Below are 18,422 nucleotides of genomic sequence, written 5' to 3' on the forward strand. Positions count from 1 at the left end.
ACTAGTGGGGCGACAGATAAAGTCTGTTTTCCACCTGACCTGCCACCTAGAAGTATTGGAAAACGCATTTAAGACAGAGTGAGAAACTTTTGCTATATTTTGAGGTAATCTCAGCTATTCTGAGAAACGACATGGCAATTCTAAATTTGATTGGATGAAAAGTGAAACACCCAGTTTAGTTCTGTCCATTTAAAGAAAATTATGTATGAATGTGTGAAACATATACATATAATACCTAAATGTATGTAACCAAACCAGTACTTCATCATTGGAGAAAACAGCCAGTCAGTTTTTAGTTGGTATTTTTACATTTTTTTCAACAACTTACATAAGATGATACCCCTCTCTCAATTCCTCTCCTGTTCCTATTAATGTGTGGGAACCTGCAGGTTGATATCTGGGCCTAAATCTCCCCCAGTCTTATAAGGATGAAATAACAAAGCCTCTCACCTTCTTAGGAGAGCTGTTTTGAGGTATGATAAAAAGTTGCTATTGTGCTTTTAGCCTCTGACAATTGACAAATGCAAGAAGCTGGACAAAGGAGAAAGATTCTGCAAAAAGAATTTTCTGTACAAATTAGGTGGTAAAATGTCTTTGCTATTGTTGATGGTTATACACTAACGAGGTTTTGTTAAAAATATTCTGCTAGGAAAATAGTGAGGATTCCAGGGCCATATCCAAAAAGATACAATGTGCTATTGAATTTTAAGCGTTCATTATCATTGATGGAGGGAAACATAATTAGAAGCTTCCATTTTGATGACAAGCCTTTTCCTTTCTCACTGAACCCAAAGTTACTAATGTTCAGGCCTCTGTCTCCTGCATTGCAGGTGTATTCTTTACCCATTGAGCCACGAAGCCCCAGACCTCTGTCATTGAGTCTTTGGGGGAATGTTTTATTTCTTCTGTATAAAGAAGGTAAACTGGTGGCAGCTTTACTTGGGGGGGGAGGGCGGGGGAGAAATGCACGGTGGGCTCTATCCAGGAGCCTGTGGACAGCCTAGGGTGGGCGTTTACAGACACCATGGAGAAGATCTGTGGATGTAAAAGACTATGTTAGCATGTGGGGCCTGAATTTATACCAGTTCAAGGATGTCTTTTGGAGTCATTTGGGGAATGAATTTTGCCAGCAATTCTTCCTTAAGTGAAAAGAATCATTAAGTCATTTCCTTTCGAGCACATGACGTCTTTAATGTTTCTTATGGGCCATTTGTGAAGTGAAATATTATCAGTGCTCACACGGAAGTTTTCCAAAAATAGAAGGCCCTGTAGATGGATTTAACAAGGGCCATGCCTCACTTGGCTCTGCAGGGCTGATGGGCTCATTCTGGTCCCACACAACCCACCCCAAAGCAAGAGCTAGCCCTCGACCATACAAGGATTCACCCATCAACTCCTAGGTTTCCAGAACCTCTCATCCCCATTGCAAAATCTGTCTGTGCGCCTGAAACTAAAGAGCGAGCCTGTGGTGAAGATGCTAGAAGTGAGCAGTAACAGAAGGGCTGGCAGCAGTCACTGGGAGTGAGATACTTTTGACACGACCTCTCTCAGTCCATGCTTGCTCACGTGCGGCAGTCACCTTTGGAAGCTTCCTGCACCCCATGGCTCCCTCATTGTCCCCTGTACCTGTCTAGTCAAACAATAGAATTTAAGAGTGCCAAATATTATACACAAGGTATTAAGGTGTTTTTATAAAAATGATAGATCCACTCCAGACACACTACACCAGATGCAAATCTTGGGCCTGGAGGGCCTTTTGGATCAACCCCTCAAGATCACTTATTTTTGCAACTGGGGAAACTGAGACCCAGAGAAAGAAAGTCAGTTGTCCAGAGTCACATAGGAAGTTTAGTGAGAGAAGTGAGACCCAGCCCCATGGCTCCTACTCTCAGTTCAGTGCTCTTCCTCCAGGACCAGAGAGGCTTTTCATCTCTTACAGTCTCATTTCCCAAGTTTACTCTCTGACCTGATGACTTATACATTTGTACTCGGGGCAAGTAAGACGGTAGCTTTTTCTGAAAGTAAACTTCTTGGAAATATGTTGCTGATGTGGTAGAACAGTGTACTGAGATGTTTTCTCCTCCCTCTCATGTACACAAACCCCCTCATCCCATTCTGTTCCAATACCACACAAGTAGCCTGGGGCTCCATATGCTTTGTTAATCACAGGGGCATATGCCAGGGGAAAAGAGCTGAAGCTACTTAAACTTACTGGCTCTTATCTTTTATCAGAGCTTGTACCCCTTACAGTGATTATTCTAGAAGACCTGGAGGGACTGGGAAGACGGGAGGTCTTTGAGGGCCAGCAGAGAGACAGACAAGGAGGAAGAATATTCCCTGAGACTGGAAAAGAGAAACTGAATAGGTGGGTCTTTAAACTAGCTAGGGACAAGTGTCTTGCTGCATAGCAGGACTTCTGTGAGTTGGCAAGACCTCACAGGTGAGGACGATGTAGGTCACCAAAGGAGGCTGGACCTTGGGGCTCCAAGACCCAGCAAAGATGCCTGTGCCCTAATGGTGACAAAGAAGCAGCAGAGCCCCAGGGCCTAAAGGAACTGTATGAGCTGGGTACTGTGGGCTTCAGGGCTACCCAGTATAGACCATCACTCACCCCAGAGGCTTATCTGATGCACTAAGATCCGGTAGGGGAGTCCTAGTAATTACAAATAAGTTTCCTGTGGCCCAGGGTGATGGTGGCTCAAAATCAGATATTAACAGACTTAAAAAAAAAGAGAGAGATGTGATTTATTTTAAAACACTGCAGATGGTGACTGCAGCCATGAAATTAAAAGACTCCTGCTCCTTAGAAGGAAACCTACGACAAACCTAGACAGGATGTTAAAAAGCAGAGACATTACTATGCTAACAAAGGTCCATCTAGTCAAAGCTGTGGTTTTTCCAGTAGTCATGTATGGATGTGAAAGTGGAACTATAAAGAAAGCTGAGTGCTGAAGAATTGATGCTTTTGAACCGTGGTGTTGGAGAAAACTCTTGAGAGTCCCTTGGACTACAAGGAGATCCAACCAGTCCATCCTAAAGGAGATCAGTCCTGGGTGTTCATTGGAAGGACTGATACTGAAGCTGAAACTCCAATACTTTGGCTACCTGATGCAAAGAACTAACTCATTTGAAAAGACCCTGCTGTTGGGAAAGACTGAAGGCAGGAGGGGAAGGGGATGACAGAGGATGAATTGGTTGGATGGCATCACCAACACGATGGACATGAGTTTGAGCAGGCTCTGGGAGTTGGTGATAGACAGGGAAGCCTGGTGTGCTGCAGTCCATGGGGTCGCAAAGAGTGGGACACAACTGAGCGACTGAACTCGGCTTGAGCTACACATAACTTAATTTTGAGATAAAAGAAAAACAAAACACCCCAAACCTGTGCAGTCTTCATTTGGTCTAATGAAGACAGGAGACCCCAGGGTTATTTAGAAGGTGTGGTTTTTTCTAGCTTTTCAGTTTTGCTGCTGCTTCTGCTCTCAACTGAGGTCAGTTCAACGGACTCAAGGGGCAATACTTAGCATGTTTGGAGCGCTTAGAAAGTCTCATGCATAAACACACATGCTCCAGCAAGGAGCTCCCAACCTACTGGAGAGTACAGGCAAAACAAGGTAAATGATGAAAAAATCATATCGCTAATCCTCTTTCCTTCATACCCACTGTAGGACCCTCATCCAGGCCTAACATAAGCCCATCAGTCAGGTCAGTCACACGGGCAGTCATGTGAACTCTGGATTTTGAAAGCAAGGAGCTAGGTTCTAATCCTTTCTTTGGATTTTAGTTTCTTCAATTTTTTCCTAAGTGGATGTAATATTTGAGTTAGAGGTCTGATTGACAATATGCTTAAAGTGCAGTGTAAACAAGTAAAAAATGAGAAAAAAAAAACTGTTCCAAAGAAAGAATAAGTACACAAAACAATTAATGTACAGAATAAGTATATAAAACAAAGAATTGAATGGAGAGGATAGAGAATAAGGAAGTAGAAAGGGAAAATAAAGCCATTTATTCAATGAATTTATTTTTTTTTAATTTTATTTTATTTTTAAACTTTACATAATTGTATTAGTTTTGCCAAATATCAAAATGAATCTGCCACAGGTATACATGTGTTCCCCATCCTGAACCCTCCTCCCTCCTCCCTCCCCATACCATCCCTCTGGGTCGTCCCAGTGCACCAGCCCCAAGCATCCAGTATCGTGCATCGAACCTGGACTGGCAACTCGTTTCATACATGATATTTTACATGTTTCAATGTCATTCTCCCAAATCTTCCCACCCTCTCCCTCTCCCACCGAGTCCATAAGACTGTTCTATACATCAGTGTCTCTTTTGCTGTCTCGTACACAGGGTTATTGTTACCATCTTTCTAAATTCCATATATATGCGTTAGTATACTGTATTGGTGTTTTTCTTTCTGGCTTACTTCACTCTGTATAATAGGCTCCAGTTTCATCCACCTCATTAGAACTGATTCAAATGTATTCTTTTTAATGGCTGAGTAATACTCCATTGTGTATATGTACCACAGCTTGCTTATCCATTCATCTGCTGATGGACATCTAGGTTGCTTCCATGTCCTGGCTATTATAAACAGTGCTGCGATGAACATTGGGGTACACGTGTCTCTTTCCCTTCTGGTTCCCTCAGTGTGTATGCCCAGCAGTGGGATTGCTGGATCATAAGGCAGTTCTATTTCCAGTTTTTTAAGGAATCTCCACACTGTTCTCCATAGTGGCTGTACTAGTTTGCATTCCCACCAACAGTGTAAGAGGGTTCCCTTTTCTCCACACCCTCTCCAGCATTTATTACTTGTAGACTTTTGGATCGCAGCCATTCTGACTGGCGTGAAATGGTACCTCATAGTGGTTTTGATATGCATTTCTCTGATAATGAGTGATGTTGAGCATCTTTTCATGTGTTTGTTAGCCATCTGCATGTCTTCTTTGGAGAAATGTCTATTTAGTTCTTTGGCCCATTTTTTGATTGGGTCATTTATTTTTCTGGAGTTGAGCTGTAGGAGTTGCTTGTATATTCTCGAGATTAGTTGTTTGTCAGTTGCTTCATTTGCTATTATCTTCTCCCATTCTGAAGGCTGTCTTTTCACCTTGCTAATAGTTTCCTTTGTTGTGCAGAAGCTTTTAAGGTTAATTAGGTCCCATTTGTTTATTTTTGCTTTTATTTCCAATATTCTGGGAGGTGGGTCATAGAGGATCCTGCTGTGATGTATGTCAGAGAGTGTTTTGCCTATGTTCTCCTCTAGGAGTTTTATAGTTTCTGGTCTTACGTTTAGATCTTTAATCCATTTTGAGTTTATTTTTGTGTATGGTGTTAGAAAGTGTTCTAGTTTCATTCTTTTACAAGTGGTTGACCAGATTTCCCAGCACCACTTGTTAAAGAGATTGTCTTTAATCCATTGTATATTCTTGCCTCCTTTGTCAAAGATAAGGTGTCCATATGTGCGTGGATTTATCTCTGGGCTTTCTATTTTGTTCCATTGATCTATATTTCTGTCTTTGTGCCAGTACCATACTGTCTTGATGACTGTGGCTTTGTAGTAGAGCCTGAAGTCAGGCAGGTTGATTCCTCCAGTTCCATTCTTCTTTCTCAAGATTGCTTTGGCTATTCGAGGTTTTTTGTATTTCCATACAAATTGTGAAATTATTTGTTCTAGCTCTGTGAAGAATACTGTTGGTAGCTTGATAGGGATTGCATTGAATCTATAAATTGCTTTGGGTAGTATACTCATTTTCACTATATTGATTCTTCCAATCCATGAACATGGTATATTTCTCCATCTGTTAGTGTCCTCTTTGATTTCTTTCACCAGTGTTTTATAGTTTTCTATATATAGGTCTTTAGTTTCTTTAGGTAGATATATTCCTAAGTATTTTATTCTTTCTGTTGCAATGGTGAATGGAATTGTTTCCTTAATTTCTCTTTCTGTTTTCTCATTATTAGTGTATAGGAATGCAAGGGATTTCTGGGTGTTGATTATATATCCTGCAACTTTACTATAGTCATTGATTAGTTCTAGTAATTTTCGGGTGGAGTCTTTAGGGTTTTCTATGTAGAGGATCATGTCATCTGCAAATAGTGAGAGCTTTACTTCTTCTTTTCCAATTTGGATTCCTTTTATTTCTTTTTCTGCTCTGATTGCTGTGGCCAAAACTTCCAAAACTATGTTGAATAGTAATGGTGAAAGTGGGCACCCTTGTCTTGTTCCTGACTTTAGAGGAAATGCTTTCAATTTTTCACCATTGAGGATAATGTTTGCTGTGGGTTTGTCATATATAGCTTTTATTATGTTGAGGTATGTTCCTTCTATTCCTGCTTTCTGGAGAGTTTTTATCATAAATGGATGTTGAATTTTGTCAAAGGCTTTCTCTGCATCTATGGAGATAATCATATGGTTTTTATTTTTCAATTTGTTAATGTGGTGTATTACATTGATTGATTTGTGGATATTGAAGAATCCTTGCATCCCTGGGATAAAGCCCACTTGGTCATGGCGTATGATCTTTTTAATGTGTTGTTGGATTCTGATTGCTAGAATTTTGTTAAGGATTTTTGCATCTATGTTCATCAGTGATATTGGCCTGTAGTTTTCTTTTTTTGTGGGATCTTTGTCAGCTTTTGGTATTAGGGTGATGGTGGCCTCATAGAATGAGTTTGGAAGTTTACCATCCTCTGTAATTTTCTGGAAGAGTTTGAGCAGGATAGGTGTTAGCTCTTCTCTAAATTTTTGGTAGAATTCAGCTGTGAAGCCGTCTGGACCTGGGCTTTTGTTTGCTGGAAGATTTTTGATTACAGTTTCAATTTCCGTGCTTGTGATGGGTCTGTTAAGATTTTCTATTTCTTCCTGGTCGAGTTTTGGAAAGTTGTACTTTTCTAAGAATTTGTCCATTTCTTCCACGTTGTCCATTTTATTGGCATACAATTGTTGATAGTACTCTCTTATGATCCTTTGTATTTCTGTGTTGTCTGTTGTGATCTCTCCATTTTCATTTCTAATTTTATTGATTTGATTTTTCTCCCTTTGTTTCTTGATGAGTCTGGCTAATGGTTTGTCAATTTTATTTATCCTTTCAAAAAACCAGCTTTTGGTTTTGTTGATTTTTGCTATGATCTCTTTTGTTTCTTTTGCATTTATTTCTGCTCTAAGTTTTAAGATTTCTTTCCTTCTACTAACCCTGGGGTTCTTCATTTCTTCCTTTTCTAGTTGCTTTAGGTGTAGAGTTAGGTTATTTATTTGACTTTTTTCTTGTTTCTTGAGGTGTGCCTGTATTGCTATGAACTTTCCCCTTAGGACTGCTTTTACCGTGTCCCACAGGTTTGGGGTTGTTGTGTTTTCATTTTCATTCGTTTCTATGCAAATTTTGATTTCTTTTTTGATTTCTTCTGTGATTTGTTGGTTATTCAGCAGCGTGTTGTTCAGCCTCCATATGTTGGAATTTTTAATAGTTTTTCTCTTGTAATTGAGATCTAATCTTACTGCATTGTGGTCAGAAAAGATGCTTGGAATGATTTCTATTTTTTTGAATTTACCAAGGCTAGCTTTATGGCCCAGGATGTGATCTATCCTGGAGAAGGTTCCATGTGCGCTTGAGAAAAAGATGAAATTCATTGTTTTGGGATGAAATGTCCTATAGATATCAATTAGGTCTAACTGGTCTATTGTATCGTTTAAAGTTTGTGTTTCCTTGTTAATTTTCTGTTTAGTTGATCTATCCATAGGTGTGAGTGGGGTATTAAAGTCTCCCACTATTATTGTGTTATTGTTAATTTCTCCTTTCATACTTGATAGCATTTGTCTTACATACTGCGGTGCTCCCGTGTTGGGTGCATATATATTTATAATTGTTATATCTTCTTCTTGGATTGATCCTTTGATCATTATGTAGTGACCATCTTTGTCTCTTTTCACAGTCTTTGTTTTAAAGTCTATTTTATCTGATATGAGTATTGCTACTCCTGCTTTCTTTTGGTCCCTATTTGCATGGAAAATCTTTTGCCAGCCCTTCACTTTCAGTCTGTATGTGTCCCCTGTTTTGAGGTGGGTCTCTTGTAGACAACATATGTAGGAGCCTTGTTTTTGTATCCATTCAGCCAGTCTTTGTCTTTTGGTTGGGGCATTCAACCCATTTACGTTTAAGGTAATTACTGATTAGTCAATGAATTTAAACACAAAAGAAGAGAAATGGACAGGGGTTGAAATTAACAGTATTAATAAATTCCAGTGGGACTATTGGTGATGTGATAATATTTAGGAGATGAGATTATTTACGAGAAGAACCAATTAAGTTCATAATAAATGCTAGCCAGAAAATGGGCATGTCATCCTCTGCTGCTGTTGCTGCTAAGTCACTTCAGTCGTGTCCGACTCTGTGCGACCCCTGAGACAGCAGCCCACCAGGCTCCCCGGTCCCTGGGATTCTTCAGGCAAGAACACTGGAGTGGGTTGCCATTTTCTTCTCCAAAGCATGAAAGTGAAAAGTGAAAGCAAAGTCGCTCAGTCGTGTCAGACTCTTCGTGACCCCATGGACCACAGCCTACCAGGCTCTTCCATTCATGGGATTCTCCAGGCAAGAGTACTGGAGTGGGCTGCCATTGCCTTCTCCATGTCATCTTCTAGAAGAGTAAGATAGTAAATTCAGGGTACAGGTAGAAGGTGATTGGACCTAAATGTTTGAGAGAGTGAGTGAGTGGGGGAGGAAAATTAGGAAGTTAATGGACATTTGCAGGGGAGAAGTACTAAATAAGTGAGCTGATAAAATCAGATGGCAACGGATCCCTCCCCCAAAGTCACTATATTATTTACCTAGGAATCAATATAAACTGTTTTGAATTGCAGCCTCTGAGGAGATTCATGTGACAAATAGGTCATTTCTATGATTCGCCCAACAAAATTAGTCAGTTCTTAACTCAGAATGAAAAAATGATTAGGTTTGCTTCCAGGAGTTTGGCTTGTTTGGTATTGGGTCAGTGGTTTGATATTGGATCAAAGCCACAATTACATATTGATTCTTAAGCATAATTTTGTATTGAAATGAAAATAAAGTGTGTCTGCAGTCATTCAGTCAAAAAAAAGTACAGTGTAAGAATCAATTGTTATCTGTGTTTGGTATTTTTCAGTGCATCAAATTTGCCGGTCTCAGGATCTTAGGGGAAAAAAGTTAATTTTCCTGTGTAGCTTATTGGATCTTATAGCCCATATCGGGGAACTGATTTAACTGTACGAGAATAATCACATTTTAAGTAATTAAAATATCTCTTTTCCATTTATAAAAGCAATGTATATAAATTACAGAAAAAAAAGGAAAAACATCATTCATTGGTCAATCATTCAAAGCAACCCACTGCTAATAATGTGATGTATGTCCTAGTATCTTCTATACGTGTTTTGTTTCATAGCTGGGATTATACTCTTTCATATATGGCTTCGCTTACTTATCTTAATAAGAGAGCATTTAAAAATACTTTTTAAAATAAGATGCCTAAACCTAAAATGCCATGCACTTGAAAGTTTTCATCTCTCAGTTTCTGCAGTAAGACTTTAACAGGAAGTAAAATTCAGTATCAAACCTGAATAAAATCAGAGAATCTAGTTGGAGGGTCACAGCCAGCAAAATCAGCAGATTCTAAAAACCTCTCCAATTTCTGTGCCTTGCCAAGCGACTGAAGTGGAGAGGCAACTTGACTATTGCCTTCTGACGCTAATTAATGTTTAATACTGAGCAGCAAACGTGCGCTTCCTCTTGTAAGTTCTCATTAAGTTCCTTTTGAATCAGTTAACACTCTGTTTATAAAGATGTGGATATTTTCTCTAATTACTGTAATTTTGGCTACTGCTGTAAAAATCAGTGCTCCGTGTCACGCTGTCAGAGATCATTACAGATGCGAGTATACTTCTCCCCTCCCTCCCCTGGAAAGGATCCAGTTATCTCTAGAAATTAAATGCCTTAAAAGGTTCAGTAAAGGAAAATCCAGATGTAGCATGTCTCTTGTCAAGCCATTCCAGAAGAAAACCAGGATGTATTCATCGGGGTGATGAAATGTGGACTGTTTAAAGAATAAGGGTATAGATGCAGAGTTCTCTAACTTATAATAAATTTCATTATTGTAAAATCCAATTCATCCTGCCCAACAAGAATAAATTGAGATGATTTATGCTCTCAGAAGCACAATTCCCCCTCCTGGTATTTCCTTCTGTGTGGAGAGCTATCTGTAAGGGTATAAAGTCTAGCCCCTCCTCCCCCTTGGGTTACCCCCACCCTGGGGTGGAAGTTTCACCATTTTTGAGTTTAGAAGATGACCTGGGCATGTGTGGCTCAGCTTCTTTCTCCTTCCTTCCATGTGGGAGCCAGATACCACAGGAAATGTGTGTTCTAGTCTGTTCCTTCTTGGTGGGGAAGGACTGAGGTTTTCTAGCTGTCTGTGACTGAGTAGGTTAAGTCCATCTAAGTCTATGGCTCAGCATTAGTGGCTCCAATTAAGCCACATCCTCAAACTCAGCCTTTAGAAGTAACAAACGACCTTCCATCTCTGACACCTTCTTACTCTCTTAATCAATTCAGAACACTTGGATGGCTAAAGCAGGTGCTATTTACCACCAAACACAAAGAAGCTGGTGATTCAAAAACAAAGTAAAGCAAAAACACCACTGTTTTAGAGTTGTGCTGTTTTCCTGTCAGTTATTATAGGCAGCATCAGAAAGATATGCTATAAGGGTTTATTAAATTGATAAAAATATGTCTGATTAGAAACGCATGTTCCAGGAGTTCAGAGTGGCCCAGGGGCCAAGGTTAGTTTTATAGAAGAGTACCTAGTCTGTGTCTGCCATATACCTAGGGGTTGAATGAAGATGAAAATCTGAATGAGCATTAAGGGCAGGTGAGAATTAGGCAGCTTTCTTATGCTTCAAATAGAACTGAATCAGAGAAAGCCATAGGTATGCACAGGTATGTTTTAATGTATCCTTCCTTTGTGTTATTCCATAAGATCTCAAATCTTAAGTCCCAGAATTCTAAGATATAAAGCTAAAAGTATTGTGAGGATAGAGGATCCAGAAAAATGGGATATAAGAAGTTTCTAGAAACTATAATAATTCATAAGTAATTATATCTGACACCTAGCGTTTATGTCATGGTAGATGTGCAAAAATTGCATTTATTTTTATTGGTGTTTAATAATCTCTCTATTCATGACCGAACATGGGGCTTGTGAATGTGTTAGTGTGAAGAAAGGCGGCTCTTTATCTCATCTACTGTGCATTCCAAATCTAAATATTTCCTTTCCCCCCAATTCCTTTCATGATTACGTGCCTTTGCCTGTGCCAATAAAAGGGGAGAGAGCAAAACAGACAAGTATTTGTTGTATCAGAATAGTTTCTAACACAGAAAGAACTGTTTCATTTCACTCATTACAGCTAACTGAGAGCTGTAAGCATTAGTGATGCTACTTTACCATGATGTCAATTCAGCTGTCTTCCCAATTCCCAGGACTTGGAAATGCTGGATCTGCAGCTGCTGTGACAGTGTTTCCACCCTCTCTCACCAAAAAAAAAAAAAAATTTAAGGCCTCCAGCATCTTTATCTTAGAAAAATCAAATATGTACATGCTGTACTTTTATTTCATTAAGTTTCATTTGAAACAGATGACATTTCTATGTGGATTTTTCTAAGAAAAATAGTTTCTCTATCTGCTTTGATTTGTGATCATTGTAAAATGCTCAGCATTACCAAGAGCACTTAGTCTCTGAGTCAAGTGCTTCTGCTGATAGAACACCAATGCCCCCTACTGATAAATTTCCCAAAACCTTTCTATGGACAATGAGAACAGAATCCCCTCACTTAAAACAAGCATACTATTCACTGGCCTTGTCTGACAAGGACAAGTACTTCTTGGATCACCTGTGTCTGCTTTATTAGCCTCTCATTAGTGTAATTTCCTCTATTAGTCTTTACTAAAGTGGCTAGAAGTTATTTCATGCTTGGCTGGCTGTATTAGAAAAAACAATTTTAAAGGTATCAGCAGAGCTTTATACCTGATAAAATGTGAACCAGAACTAACATTTGATTATAGTAATGTAATTGATGTTACATTATATTTATATTTAATGGGAAAAGTCCTTCTGAATACCTTATTTGTCTCCCTGTGTCTTCAGTATTTATAGAATTCAGGCATAAACAGACTTTAATACCTAATGCTCCAGATTTACATGAATCCCTTCTTATGTCATCTCCTTTGAGTAATTGGTTGGTTTTCCCTAGTGACAGAGAACACACTACCTATCAAAGCAACCTGTTGCATCTTTGAACAATTCTGGCAGAAAATTCATGGAAAAACTTTTCAGCTTTCAAAATATTGGGCAATTTCTTCCCTTCCTTTGCTGTAACAACTCTAATTCTTCTTCAATATTTGAACAGAAAGATGATGCCCTTCTACTGGCATTCTTCTCTCCCTCAGGAAGAGTGATGTCAGCTGTTAGAGGCAAATGTTTCTATAAATGTGAAATCAAAGGGGCAAAGATTTAGGACAGAATGCCCAGGTGGCACAGTGGTTAAGAATCTGCCTGCCAGAGCAGGAGACACAAGAGCCGTGAATTCAACCCCTGGTTTGGGAAGGTCCCCTGGAAAGAAATGACAGCCCACTCTGGTATTCAAGCCTAAAGAATTCCATGAACATGGGAGACTGGAGGGCTATGGTCCATGGGGTCTTAAAGTCAGACACAACTGAGCAAGCATGTATGCCAGTAGATTATAAAATTCCTAATTTCAAATTATGTACTAATTGTTACTTCCTTGCTCACTGTCATACACACATACACATCCTCATGGTTACCCCAATACACTTTTAAAATGGTCATCTTTACTCTCTGTGATAAGGTCAATAATCTTTTTCCAGTCCATACAGCACAGAAATCTTTCCAGAATTTTAATCTGATCACATCTTTATTTTCAGCTCTTTAAAGGATCCTCTATCAAAATAAAGTCTCAAATCCTAGGTCAAAAAAAAAAAAAAAAAGGTCATCTTTGAACTTAGTACAGGAAGCAAGAGGCCAGTTCAACTTCTGTGATAGTGTGATTTAAATGTTTCCAAGAAGATCCAGCCTCAAGGCTACCTTCACAAATGCCTGGAAATTGTTAGACCTCCCTGCTCAGTCCACGTATTCTTAAGCAAGCAGCGCTAGATGAGGGTTTCCAACAAGGTTGAGAAATTAGTCAACTTAGACTGAGGCTTTTTGTCAGCAAATGTCTCACAAGACCAATTGGACCTTTGTAAGAAGTCTGTCATCCCATTAAGTTCAGGCCCTTCTCTTTGGGCAGACGCAAAATCAAGATTCCTAGTGCTCTCTGTGTAACTCCCTTTCTCCCTTTTATTTGCAGCCTTAATTTTGCTGTCTAGGAAGCCAATCATGAAGGGTATTGCCATCTTTTAATTATAAAACAAGCAAGAAAAGTATCATATATTAACATATATACCTGGAATCTAGAAAAATGGTACTGATGAACTTTGAACTTACTTGCAGGGCAGGAGAAGGTGGAATGAATTGGGAGATTATGATTGACATTTATACATTATCTTGTGTAAAACTGATAGCTAGTGGGAATCTGCTGCACAGCACAGAGAGCTCAGCTCTGCAGGCACCACCAGCACCTTCATGCGGCCTTTTTCTGTGCCTTGGGCTTCTTGATTTGGGAGTGGAAGCACTACAGGAAGAAACGTGAGAGACCCAGGTAGATGCTGCAAGGTTTCTTCTGACCTAACTGACCTCCCCTTCCTCACACTTCTTCCCTGAAACAGGCCAAGAAACACTCATGTGAAAGATGCTCTTCCTACACCCAGAGAAAAAGAGCATCCTTCTCCCTGAAGACAAGGGAAGCCAAGAAGCATCTTAACAGGTCTTGCTAAGCTTCCCCCAGTTTCCTGCAATCACCTCATTTTAACCTATCCGATTCCTCTTCAGCTCTGCACCTGACCAAGCCCTAGCATACAACACTCAAGGCTGTTTCTTTGGCTCTTCATTTCCTTATGGAGGCTTTGATGTCACATTAAACTTATATTAAATAAATCTGTGTCACTTTCTTCTCATTCTGTTGGTCAAGGAAGCTACCTTCAAGAGAAGGATAATTCAGCTCCATTTCTTAGTGAGAAAAGCAGCAACGAGTCTGCTTGTCATGGTTAATCTGCCATCGTTGTGTTTGGTTAGAGAAGGAATGGCTTGAAGGGGTGAGAGTGGGCAAAATGGTTGAAGAGGGTCAATAAGCACAAACTTCAGCTGTAAAATAAATAAGTCCCGGGGATGTAATGTACAGCATGGAGACTACCATTAATAATTCTATACTGCATATTTGAAAGTTGCTAAGGGAGTAAATCTTAAAAGTCCTTTTCACAAGAAAAAAAATTTCTAACTACATATAGTGGAAGATGTGATCGTTTCAGTGTGTACAAATATTGAATCATTATTTATTCACCTAAAACTAATATAATGTCAAATGTCAATTATACTTCAATTAAAAAAAAAGTTTCTTGCTCTCAATTGCTTACTATTGTAATAGGTACTGTTTTCTTTCTGTGGGGGCTTCCCTGGTGGCTCAGAGGTTAAAGTGTCTGCCTGCAATGCAGGAGACCTGGGTTCAATCCCTGGGTCAGGAAGATCCCCCTGGAGAAGGAAATGGCAACCCACTCCAGTATTCTTGCCTGGAGTATCCCATGGACAGTCCACGGGGTCGCAAAAAGTCAGACACGACTGAGTGACTTCACTTTCACTTTCTTTCTGTGGTGCTTCACACAGTTCCCATTTCTTCGATCATTGCCCCTTTGACAAGGTGTTCGATTCCTTATTGTGCTTCTTTTAAAGTTTTTTAGTCTATGTCTGCCTTAATGCAAGTGCAGCATCACAGCAGAGCAAAATATTCTAAACATGCATTCATCAGCCCAGAGAAAAGCAGCACCGCCAGTGCCTACAGGGCTCCCCTGTGGGTCAGTGGTAGAGAACCTGCCTGCCAATGCAGGAGACACAGGTTTGATCCCTGGGTTGGAGGATGCCCTGGAAAAGAAATGGCAACCCACTCTCTTGCCTAGAGAATCCCATGAACAGAAGAGCCTCGTGAGCTACAGTCCATAGGGTTTCAGAGAGTCTGACACGACATTCTGACTGAACATGCACTGCCTGTAAGTTCTAGAATTGTTAAGAGAGCCAGGAAAGAACCAATTTGTGGAGGTGACTCTGTAATCTATTCCATAAACATGAGTTAAGTGTTCACTATATACCAGGAACTATAGGGAAATAGAACTTAGTCACTTCCTTGAGGAACTCACAGTTCAGTGGTAAAGATTGTCATGCAAAACAAGTAATTGCTGCTCTGTTTTGCAGTATAGATGAGGCTCTAAGGGAATACAGAAGAGAAAGTTTCAAATGCTTCCTACAGAAAGTGAAGTCACTCAGTCGTGTCCGACTCTTTGCGACCCCGTGGACTGTAGCCCACCAGGCTCCTCTGTCCATGGGATTCTCCGGGCAAGAATACTGGAGTGGGTTGCCATTTCCTTCTCCAGGGGATCTTCCTGACCCAGGGATTGAACCCAGGCCTCCCACATTGCAGGTAGACGCTTTAACATCTGAGCCACCAGGGAAGCCACAAAGAATTATGCCTTAAAGAATTTCATCAGGCAAAACCAATACAATATTGTAAAGTAATTAGCCTCCAATTAAAATAAATAAATTTATACTAAAAAAAAAATAACGCTGGAAAAAAAAAGAATTTCATCAGGAAAAAAAAGGTAGAAAACAATCAAAGCAAAAAGAAAAATATATGAATAGGCACAAAAGTACAACAGAAGCAAGATATACATAGGTAATCTTACTTTTAGTAGAGATGGATGGTTAGTCTGTTGGATACTTGCAGGAAAAACTATGAGATGGGATTGAAATGGTAGGGGAGAGGAGTCAGCTCATCAAGAGTTTGGGTGACATGCTAAAGAGTTGGGATTACTATCCTCTAGAAAAGGAAATCAGTAGAACTGAGTTTGAGAAAAAGTGCTCTGGTGGCAGCGTGGTATTAAGGGAATATAACTGACCAGACTTGGAGTCTGCCTGAACATGGGGGAGAAAAAAAAAAGAAAGAAGGAAGGAAGAATCAGGCACAGTGCTTCATTTTCTGGCTTGTATGAGGGGTGGTATGATTTTTCAGAGAAGGAAATACTGCAAGAAAAGGTATCAGGAGGTGGAGGGAGAAGAGTTATGATCCAGGTGGAAAACTGTGAGTATAAGATGCCTAGGAAGCATCTAGGCAAAGGTGTTGAGTATGGATACAGAAATAAGGGTTTAGAATTCAAGAGACAGATCTGGGTTAGCGTTGCTGTGAATAGTCAAAGTATAGGTGGTAAAGGAAACCATTAGAGAAGTTGAGGAGAAACTCAAGTCCTGAGCTCAGGAAAAGGGTATGCAAGAAATAAAAGATCTTAGCAGGGAAGAGGCAGCTGAAACCCTGGAAAGACCCTACCACAGGAAACAATGAGAAGAAAGTACAGAGCCACTGGTAGAATGAGGTGTGTGCTTGAAGAATAGTGACAAAAGAGACTTGAAATAGAAGTCTGAGACCAGGAAAATAACCACAAAAGGAAGGAAACCTAGGAAAGAGAGAAATTCAAGAATAAAAAAGTGACCGGGAGTATCAACTGCTGCAGAGGGATACGATTATACCAGTCCTATAAGGTTCGGACTGAAAAGTGTTGAATGAGTTTTTAAATTAGGAAGTCATTGATTATTCAAATGAGGCCATCTTGAGGAGAGTGGCTGGAGCAGATGAAGTTAACCCGTCAATAGCCCTGGATTGTAGAAAAGTAGAAAGATTGGGTGGTAGCGAAAGGCAGTAATACAGTGAAGGGAGTTTTGTTTTTTGGTCTGTGTTTTTAATGTTTAAGATGTCCTTAGAAGCAGTGAAGATGGAGAGGTTCAGGATGCAGAAAGAGGAAAAATGATGGACAAGTGTTTTCAAGAAAGACAAAGTAGCTAACAGCCACAAGAGGAAAGGCTTCTTTTTCTAAGTCTTGTTCCTTTATTGCAATTCTATTAAGTTACATTTATGCCCCTCTCATATCCACCACCTGATATTTGAGCAATAGATTATTTTTGACCCAAGTATTAGGGCTTCTGTTTTCTGTTTCTATGAAATTTCTTGGAGTTAAATTTGGTCTCTCATTTCAGACCACTGAGGACTTTGTCTTTGTTAGAGGAACCAGACTGACTGAAACCGCCCACCCTGGCCAGGCATCATAGTAACCATTTGTACAAGTTATGTTATGGCAGGAGGTCCTAGTAAGGAACATGGAACTAACAAATCACCACCAACTGGAAGAATTTGGGAAAGGTCAAAAGGAGATGCCATGGTGGCATGGTATATTCCTACCACCTCCCAGAAACCTCGCTGACATCCATCTTGGCCAATGCATGCACCACCAGGAAAGACCTTGAGTCAGAATGATTGGCCAAAGACAACCAGGAAACTAATCCTGTCACCATAAAACCCTGGACTGTGAGCCACGTGGCAGAGCAGTTATTCTGGGTTTCCTTACCCTACTGCTCTCCTCCCAGTCGCCCTTTCCCAATACTGTCTCTTGCTTTGTCAGCATGTGTCTCCCCTCAGACAACTCATTTCCGAATGTTAGAAAAGAGCCTACTCTTGGGCCCCGGAAGGGATCCCCCTTCCTGCAACAGATTCAGATTTTTTTCTTTCTGTGTATATGCTATCCCTTCAAAGTTCACATTCATCATTTACAGATTTGGTAAGGCTGACTTCTAACCCATTGACAGAAGACTGAGAAATGCACACACCTAGATTTTTCCATTAATATTGCTACTGACTCGTTAATAAGCTCATTTAGTTCATCCAATATTCTATATACCTATCATTCAGTACACATTTCTGTCTTGTCCTTCAGATTTCCTAAGGTCAACCTTTGACAGATTCCTGGATGTAGCCTAGATAGATCATAAATAACTCATATCCCTCCCTCCTATGCCAAGCCAGTAACTCCATTAAAGAATGAAGTAAGATCAGCCTACGATAACCTGACTCATCCTTAGTGAACCCATCTGGCTCAGGGTGATCAGGGCTTCCTCTTCTGAAAGCAAAGAAAGTTGCCCTGTAACATTCTACAGTCATCCCCCAGGTAACTGTAAAATTCAATCATCATCATTAGCAATATTTTTAAGTCTGCTGACTTCATTTTTTGAAATTTGGAAATAATGTATGCTCATATCTAACCTTCCTGCTTCTCTTTTACTCTTAGTGATTTCTTAAGACTTATTCGCAAGTTTCTCAGTGTCCTGGATGTGATTTCTCTTGTAAAGCATATTTAAACTCATTCAAAGCAACTTTATTCTTTCTTCAATCACACACTACATTTGGGATCAATGC

At 39.9% G+C, this 18,422-nt stretch overlaps 1 protein-coding gene across 12 annotated transcripts in view; it reads left to right on the forward strand.

Annotated features, from left to right (window-relative positions):
• Nucleotides 1-18,422, forward strand: part of PLPPR1 (phospholipid phosphatase related 1) — a 600,006-nt gene that overhangs the window by 498,570 nt on the left and 83,014 nt on the right. For 5 of the 12 annotated variants that reach the window (XR_006550103.2, XR_006640884.1, XR_006550104.2 and 2 more), the window contains one exon: nt 13,807-14,074. The exons of the other annotated variants lie outside the window; for them this stretch is intronic. The gene's annotated coding sequence lies outside the window, so the exon portion shown is untranslated. Of the gene's footprint in view, nt 1-13,806; nt 14,075-18,422 lie in introns of those variants that run through there. 12 annotated transcript variants of the gene reach the window in all.

The sequence above is a fragment of the Bubalus bubalis genome, chromosome 3 (genome assembly GCF_019923935.1).
Source record: "Bubalus bubalis isolate 160015118507 breed Murrah chromosome 3, NDDB_SH_1, whole genome shotgun sequence".
NCBI classification, from domain to species: domain Eukaryota; kingdom Metazoa; phylum Chordata; class Mammalia; order Artiodactyla; family Bovidae; genus Bubalus; species Bubalus bubalis.